This window comes from Bos indicus x Bos taurus, chromosome 11 (genome assembly GCF_003369695.1).
Source record: "Bos indicus x Bos taurus breed Angus x Brahman F1 hybrid chromosome 11, Bos_hybrid_MaternalHap_v2.0, whole genome shotgun sequence".
In the NCBI taxonomy this organism is placed as follows: Eukaryota; Metazoa; Chordata; class Mammalia; order Artiodactyla; family Bovidae; genus Bos; species Bos indicus x Bos taurus.
In genome coordinates this window covers 46,246,373-46,255,083 of record NC_040086.1, presented here as the reverse complement: position 1 = coordinate 46,255,083, position 8,711 = coordinate 46,246,373, and positions in this window count along the sequence as shown.

The following is an 8,711-nucleotide window of genomic DNA, read 5'->3' as shown; positions in this document are numbered from 1 at the left end:
ACTCAAACTAGTGCTCTGTGACAACCTAGAGGAGTAGGATGGGGTAGGAGTTGGGAGGGAGGTTCAAGAGGTACCTATGGCTGATTCATGTTGATATATGGCAGAAACCAAGTCAAGATTGCAAAGCAATCATCCTTCAATCAAAATAAATAATTTTTAAAAATAAACTATTGGGGTTTAAGCTAGGACATGACATTCATTCATTCAACCAAAAAGTCACTTGTACCTTACATAGACCAAATTAAAAAATATTTTCACTCAGTCGTGTCCAACTCTCTCTGACTCCATGGGCTGTAGCCCACCAGGCTCTTCTGTCCATGGCTCTTCTGGAATTCTCCAGGCAAAATACTAGAGTAAGTTGCCATTTCCTTCTCCAGGGGATCTTCCCAACATAGGGATCGAACCCAGTCTCCTGCCTTGCAGGCAGGCTGTTTACCATCTAAGCCACCAGGGAAGCCCCACATAAAGTTCTGGCTCTATGTGATTGCATCTGTTCTGAAAATATTATTCCAGCTGTAGGTGGAGAATAAGTTGGAGAGTCACATGATGAACAGCAGGGAGACCAATGAAGAGGTGAGTTGGGTGTTGTCATCTGAGCTACGGAGCAACAGACACAGAGGGTGTATATGCACAGAGACCAGAGGTATCCTGGGGGAAGAAGAAGCCAAAAAAGTGGTTAATCAGAAGAAGAGCTAGCTTAGTGAATGAGGAGAAGGAATTAAGGTAGTGCTCTAGGAATCCATGTGGATGATGAGACTTCTGTGGGCTAGAAATACAAGAGAAGGGCACGGGACTTCCCTGGTGGTCCTGTGGTTAAGAATCTGCCTTGCAATATAGAGAAGAAGGTTTGATCCCTGGTCAGGGAATTAAGATCCCACATGCCACAGGGCAATTAAGCCTACACACTGCAATTAGAGAGCTGTAGACCACAAGGAAAAATCCTGATAACACAACAAAAACCCCATGTGCCACAACTAAGAACCCACACAGTCAAATAAATTCAATAATTAAAATAAATAAACTCAAAAATAGGACAAAGGAAAATCAATGTGGTATTGCAGAAGCTAGGGTTCAGTTCAGTTCAGTCACTCAGTCATATTTGACTCTTTGAGACCCCATGAATTGCAGCACGCCAGGCCTCCCTGTCCATCACCAACTCCCGGAGTTCACTCAAACTCATGTCCATTGAGTCGGTGATGCCATCCAACCATCTCATCTTCTGTCGTCCCCTTCTCCTCCTGCCCCCAATCCCTCCCAGCATCAGAGTCTTTTCCAATGAGTCAACTCTTCACATGAGGTGGCCAAAGTACTGGAGTTTCAGCTTTAGCATCATTCCTTCCAAAGAACACCCAGGGCTGATCTCCTTTAGAATGGACTGGTTGGACCTCCTTGCAGTCCAAGGGACTCTCAAGAGTCTTCTCCAACACCACAGTTCAAAAGCATCAATTCTTCAGCGCTCAGCTTTCTTCACAGTCCAACTCTCACATCCATACATGACCACAGGAAAAACCATAGCCTTGACTAGACGAACCTTTGTTGGCAAAGTAATGTCTCTGCTTTTGAAGAAGCTAGGTTAGGAGGGGCTTATAGTTGAAGAAGACAAGAAAATAGTCAATAATATGAAATACTGCTGAGAAGTCAAATTTGAAAGGGGAGGGGAAGACTTCCCTGGTGGTTCAGTGGATAAGAATTTGCCTGCTAGTGCAGCATACATGGGTTCGATCCCTGGTCTGGGAAGATTCCACATGCTGTGAAGCAACTAAGCCGGAGAGCCGCAACTACCAAAGCCTACACACCTAGAGCCCGTACTCTGCAACAAGAGAAGCTACCACAGTGAGAAACTCACCAACAAAGACTGGTCCCCATTTGCTGCAACTAGAGAAAGCCCATGCAGCAACAAAGACTCAGTGCAACCAAAAACTTAAATAAATGATTTTTTAAAAGGGAGGGGGCAGAAAATGGTCCATCAGCTGTGGGCCAAGGATGACCTTTATGAGAGAAGTTTCCATCTGGGAGGCAGCAAACCACTGAGGTTTGAAGAGTTGGAGGAGAAGCAAGGGAAAGCACTCTTTCAAGAAAAGCAAAGCAATAGACAGAGAGGAGAGGAAAGATGTTGTCTTCCTTTGTTTTGTTTTAGAAAAGCAAGACATGAGTGGGTCTGGTGAGATGGAGCTGCAGAGAGCAAATGGTTGAAGATGAGAAAAATCAATACAACAAGGTCTTTGAGAAGATGGGTATCCCATTTGAATCCCAATTGAGTGTACTTCAATTAAGCTCTAGTAATAATCACCCAGAGTCAGTGCAGACCCCACAAGTTAAAAGGCACCATCCCTTACTTCCAATACCAGCTGTGCTTCAGGGGTCCCCAGGCCACTGACTTCCAACTAAGTGGCTGTAAACTGAGAAGTTCCCATGACCCCCTCAGGTTGGATAAAGATTCACGGGACTCAGGAAAGTACTATTATTGTTATTATATGAGAGGCCCTTGGACAGCAAGGAGATCAAACCAATCAATCCTAAAGGAAATCAACCCTGAACATTCCTTGGAAGGACTGATGTTGAAGCTGAAGTTCCAGTACTTTGGCCACCTGATGCGAAGAGCCAAGTTATTGGAAAAGACCCTGATGCTGGGAGAGATTGAGAGGGAAGGAGAAGGGGGCAACAGAGGATAAGATGGTTGGATGGCATCATCAACTCAATGGACATGAGTTTGAGCAAACTCTGGGAGTTAGTGAAGGACAGGGAAGCCTGGCATGCTGCAGCCAGCCCACGGGGTTGCAAAGAGTCAGACATGACTGAGTGACTGAACAACAACAATTGTAGTGTAAAGTATTATAATTTTATTATATAGGATATATATCAGGAAGAAGGGCCAAATGACAAGACATCTAGAGAAAGGTCTGGGAGGGACCACAGAGCTTCCATGCCTTCTCCCTGTGAGTCAGGATGCCTCACCTGCCCAGTGCATCATTGTATGTTCCATCCAGAAAGCTTCTCCGAGCTTCAGTGTCCAGAGTTTGGGGGGATTTTATTACACAAATATGCTGGGTTAAATCATTGGCTATGTGACTGAACTCAACCCCCAGCCTCCCTCTCATCCCAGGAGGCCAGAAGAAATGATTGATATCGTGTGTCCCAGCCCCAGCCCTCTAATCATCAAATTGGTCCTTCTGATGACCAGACACCAGCATGAAACTCTCTAGACACCCTGCCATGAGTCAGATCATTACCTGTCACTGAGGAAATTCCAAGGGTTTCAGAAGCACCCTGCCAGAAATCTGGGACAAAGTTCAGATAAATTTTTTTATTATATAATAATGAGTCAGGGACTTCCCTGATGGCTCAGTGAATAAGAATCTGCCTGCCAATGCAGGGGACACAGGTTCAATCCCTGGTCCAGGAAAATTCCACATGCCACAGAACAACTAAGCCAGTATGCCACAACTACTGAAATCTGCATACCCTAGAGTCAACAAGCTGCAAAGTCCATGCACCTAGGACTTGTGCTCCGCAACAAGAGAAGCCACTGCAATGAGAAGCCCATACACCGCAACTAGAGAGTAGCTCCTGCTCTCTGCAACTAGAAAAAAGCTCGCACACAGCGATGAAGACCCAGCACAGCTAAAAATAAATAAATAACAATGAGTCAGGATGTTCAGGACCTGGCGAAAAGAAAGAGCCTGTACTACTCCAGGAATAAGAGCATAGTGGGGGTGGGTGGGATGCAGTTGGTAGTGTGGGGGGAGATGCTGAGCGGATTTTCAGATGATGAGATTTATTTTCAAGGACTGAGCATGTGAGTGATGGAGTCAAGATATTGCTGCTGTGCACAGACGCCAAGGAAAGCTTCATAGGATGACTGAGCAGAATGAGAGAGCAGTGGGTGGTGGTGGAGCCCATGCATCCAGGTCACAGCTGTATGTAAGGTCAAGTAGTTTTCTCCAACAGTCCCCAGGAGCTCCGACGGAGAGGCAGATCATTAATACAACCAGGTCAGAGGTGTTGTCTAGTGAGTGCTAGGGAAGAAATGGAGGGGGAAATGGTAACCCACTCCAGTATTCTTGCTGGATAATCCCATGGACAGAGGAACCTGGCAGGCTATAGTCCATGGGGTCATCAAGAGTCAGAGATGACTGAACGACTGAACATGCACGTGTTATAAGGAAGAGAAAAGAGGAAGTCTGCTGAGAAGACCATCAAGAAAATGGTTGCAAAGATGGAGCCTAGAAATTAAACTGGGTGGAAAAGGAAGCAAAAGCAGAGGGGGCAGATACAGAGGGGGGATGTCCGTGGGCTAGAGGTTCTGATAAGGGTGAATAACTGGTGCTTTGAGAGTGTGGGAGTGAGAAAGCAGGAATGCTGTAGGCAGAGAACAGGAAGCCTGCATGCATGATTGCTGAAACGGAGCTTTTCCAAGAGGCAGCCAACCTTGGGGGTGGCCAGAGCAAGGCTTCTTCTGCATGGAGTATTAATTCCTTGTATTCAAGGTGATAAGTAAGTGGAAATATTAGTCATTCAGTCATGTCCAACTCTTTGTGACCTTTTCCAGGGGAATCTTCCCAACCTAGAGATTGAACCTAGGTTCCCTGCATTGGAGGCAGATTCTTTACTGCTGAGCCACCAGGGAAGCCCTTGTTCCCTGATTAAACCATCTTTAATCCATCTTTGTTTTCCTAGCAGTACTGAAAATGCTACATGGAAGGTAATGATAACCTTGGGAAGGGAGGAGGCTAAATTATGAGGGATGTGGGAGACCTCAGGAAGCCCCTGTGCAGTAAACCTACTTGGGGTTCCATTCAGTCAAAAGTCTCAGGGAACTCATGAGACAAAGGAGCAGTGATGCACACTGGGCAACAGGACTCCCCAAGTTCACTGCAGCCCCAGGTCAAGTGAGCTCTTTAGGAGCAACTGTTGCCAGTTAACGTTTTCCAGTCTTAAAGCACACATACTCACTCATACGGCTTCCCAGGTGGCGCTAGTGATAAAGAACCCATGTGCCAATGCAGGAGACTTAAGAGATGTGGGTTCAATCCCTAGGTCAGGAAGATCCCCTGGAGGAGGGCATGGCAACCCACTCTAGTATTCTTGCCTGGAGAATCCCATAGACAGAGGAGCCTAGTGGGCTACAGGATCACAAAGAGCTGGACGTGACTGAAGCAACTTAGCACAGCACAGCACTCACAACCAACAATCCCTGTTGGATTATCTCTACAGTCAGAGATTCAATGGCAGCAGTGGAAATGAGGTCATTCTCATAAGGAAGGGACAACTCCTCATTAGGAAGGGCATGACATCCGTGGACGGGACAAGGAGGGCAGCACTGTATCTGATGCCCTCCTTGGTCTTTTCAACTCACTCATTGAGTGCCTCCTGGAATCCTTTATTCAGTGATAACTCAGCCAGTTCATTGAGTGCTTGCCCTAAGCAAGGTGTCACAGGAGAAGGCGAGGTGGACAGTTGTGTCATGGCCCCCTAGGAGCTTACAGACTGGTGGGGAGGGTCAGCTATGTTCCCAAACCGTCACACCCAAAGAAGCTCCCTAGTAACCAAGAAGGACGTTTGTCACCTGGGGAGATGAAAGGTTTGGTTCTGAGTATCCATGTAACGAGTTTGTTTGCTTGTTTGTAGGCTTGCTTTCTCATGACTTAGAACTTAAAAGAAGTCAGAGGAAACCTCCCTGTCCTGTGACAACGGGAGCCTGAGGTGAATCCGATCGTACTCTTGATGCTTTAAAATAATGTCTCCTAGGAAATCACCCTCTGGACAGAAAGAGTTAAGGAACTTGCTGGAATTCACAGAAACCAGCCAACTCCTGAGAGCTGGGTATCTACAAGATAACATAAGAGCTAAGTGGTCTGACAAAACCACGTGTGCTCAGCCAGCCTGGCTGCTGTGGATTCAGAGGAAATGTTGAGAATGTATTCCTTTTTCCCTCCATCTCCACTCACACCAGGCTAGTCCCCTTGTCAACAAAGTCATTTATAGAAACGACAATAGGCAGGGCTTCCCTGGTGGTCTCAAGGTAAAGAAGCCACCTGCCTATGCAGGAGACACAGGTTCGATCCCTGATCTTGGAAGATCCCACATGCCTCGGAGCAATTGAGCCCATGTGCTACAACTATTGAGCCCACATGCCCTAGAGCCTGTCCCCTGTAATAAGTCCACCCACCCCTGCAACTAGAGAAAGCCCTCAGGCAGCAATGAAGACCCAGTGCAGCCAAAAACAAATTAATTAAATTGAAAAAAAAAAAGACAACAGGCAGGGAACTGATATCAAGTGGCAGGAACTGTGTGAAGAACGTGGCCCCTGGCTGACACTGAGATTTCAGAGTCCTGGGGTTTCCCAGGGGCACAGTGGAACGCCTCATGCTCTCTCCATCTGAACATACAGCGTGGGTGGGAGGATATTGAGCCGGATGTTGGGTACCTGCATGGGAGTCTGTGCTTTGCTAGATCTGGGCTGGACCCTGGGCCAGGCTGGTCCCTCGGCCATCGGCTGCCCTGGGGAGCTTGGGAAGAGACGCCTGATCAGGACATCACAGTGCCTTAAGCCCCTGTGAAGTAGGACCCTATTGGGTAAGGTTGCTCTCTGGACTGAGCAAGCAATTTTAGAAGGAACTCCAATGCGGAACTGAGAGAGGCAGGGAAACTTCCCCCATGAGCCAAAGTAGTACAATCTTCCTGGCAGGACCCAGGGACATGAGCTGCCCACCCAGAGGCACTGAATTGAATGATACTAACTTTCCAGGTCCTGCATCCTTTGGAGAAGGAGGAGTAAGACCTAAACAGAATCCACAATCAGCCATCCGGAACTTGCAAAGGATGATCTGATTAATCCCCAGTTGACCAGCAATTGTTCATCACATACCCTGGCCTGGGGACACAATGCGAATACAACTGGTTTCGATTGTCAGTAAACAGCAGATCCTAAACCAGTCCATTCTAAAGAAAATCTACCCTGAATATTCATTGGAAGGACTGATGCTGCAGCTGAAGCTCCAATACTTTGGCCACCTGATGGGAAGAGCTGACTCATTGGAAAAGACCCTGATGCTAGGAAAGATTGAGGGCAGGAGGAAAAAGGGGCGACAGAGGATGAGATGGTTAGATGGCATCATTGACTCAATGGATATGAGTTTGAGCAAACTCTGGGAGACAGTGAAGGTCAGGGAAGCCTGGTATGCTGCAGTCCATGGGATCACAAAGAGTAGGACACAACTGAGCAACTGAACCACAACAACAAATTTTGCATTGGGGTACAGCTGATTAACAATGTTGTGATAATTTCAAGTGGACAGCAAAGGGATACGACATACATATACATTTATCCATTGTCCCCCAGACTTCCCTTCCATCCAGGCTGCCACATAACGTGGAGCACAATGCCCTGTGCTGTACAGTAGGACCTGAAGCCTTTTGTAGTTTCTCCAGACACCATATTGCCAAGACCAGCGCTGCTTTTCCTCACAGTCTCTTGTCCAGAGTGAGGGGATGCTCACCCCACTCCTTTCCTGGCATTCTCAGGTCCTCAGCCCTGCCCTTCCCACCAAAGCTCACAAGTCCCCCAAAAGCAGCTCGGTGTGCAGCCTGGAGCATATGCAGCCCACAGAGAGCTGGAATGTGTTTCTCTCCCTCCTCTGGCCTGGCTGTGTCCCTGAGTGTGGAGAGGAAAGTGAGATGAGCTTCATGACAGTTTATATCTGCCCCAGGACTGCCGTATTCCGTCTAAAATTGTGGATGTTTGCAAAACTCCTTGAGGACAGCCATCATGCCTTGTGTAGTTGTGTTACCTTTCCTCTGTGCATACACACACATACACACACAAACACACATCAAACTGGGTACCTGCTATGTTGAATGAGTGAAGGACTTTACCTTATCTGACCTGATCTGACCTAAACTTTCTCACGCCAACTTGTCATCAGCTCTGACTTCATCTTCCTAGAATTCCTGCATTTTCAGAGGAATTTGAAAAGCCCTCAAGAAACACTTCAAAATTGTCCTTTTGGAGAAATTGGAGCACCTTTCCAGAAATTTGCCTCTAGGGTATTTCTGGTGAGACCCAGATCACCTGTTTGTGGTTATGGGGGGAGCTTCCATCATCTGCCTGTCCCAAAACTAACTTCATAGAAGGGTCAGAGTTCCCCACAGAAGCAGGTGGGCCCTGCTCTGACACAAGACCAAGCAGTAAGGTATACACTGTGCCTTCATGACAGGAGCTGAGCTTCTCCAAGAGGGTAACACCCCTGACTGGGCCCAGAACCACTCTCTTGCTCTAAGAGTCTGGGGGGCCTATTTGTTGCTGAAGAGTTGGTTCTGGGCTGGATATTGTGCTGCTGATGAATCTCTGCTTTTCATGCAAGGAGATTCTTTTCTAAGGAAACACTTCCCCATTAGAGGAAGCTAGCACAAGATGGAAGCAATGAGGGCGGCATGGTGTGATCACTCCTGACTTTCATGCATTTGGTCAACCAACATTTGTGGAGCACCATTATGTGCCAGGCACAGAAGTCAAAGCTGTAATAATCCCAAGCCTGCAACAGGTACATTAATAGTAAGGAACTAAATTGATGGCATCACTGACTCAATGGACATGAGTTTGAGCAAGCTCCAGGAATTGGTGATGGACAGAGAAGCCTGGTGTGCTGTAGTCCATGGGGTTGCAAAGAGTTGGACATGACTAAGCAACTGAACTGAACTGAAATGTCCAT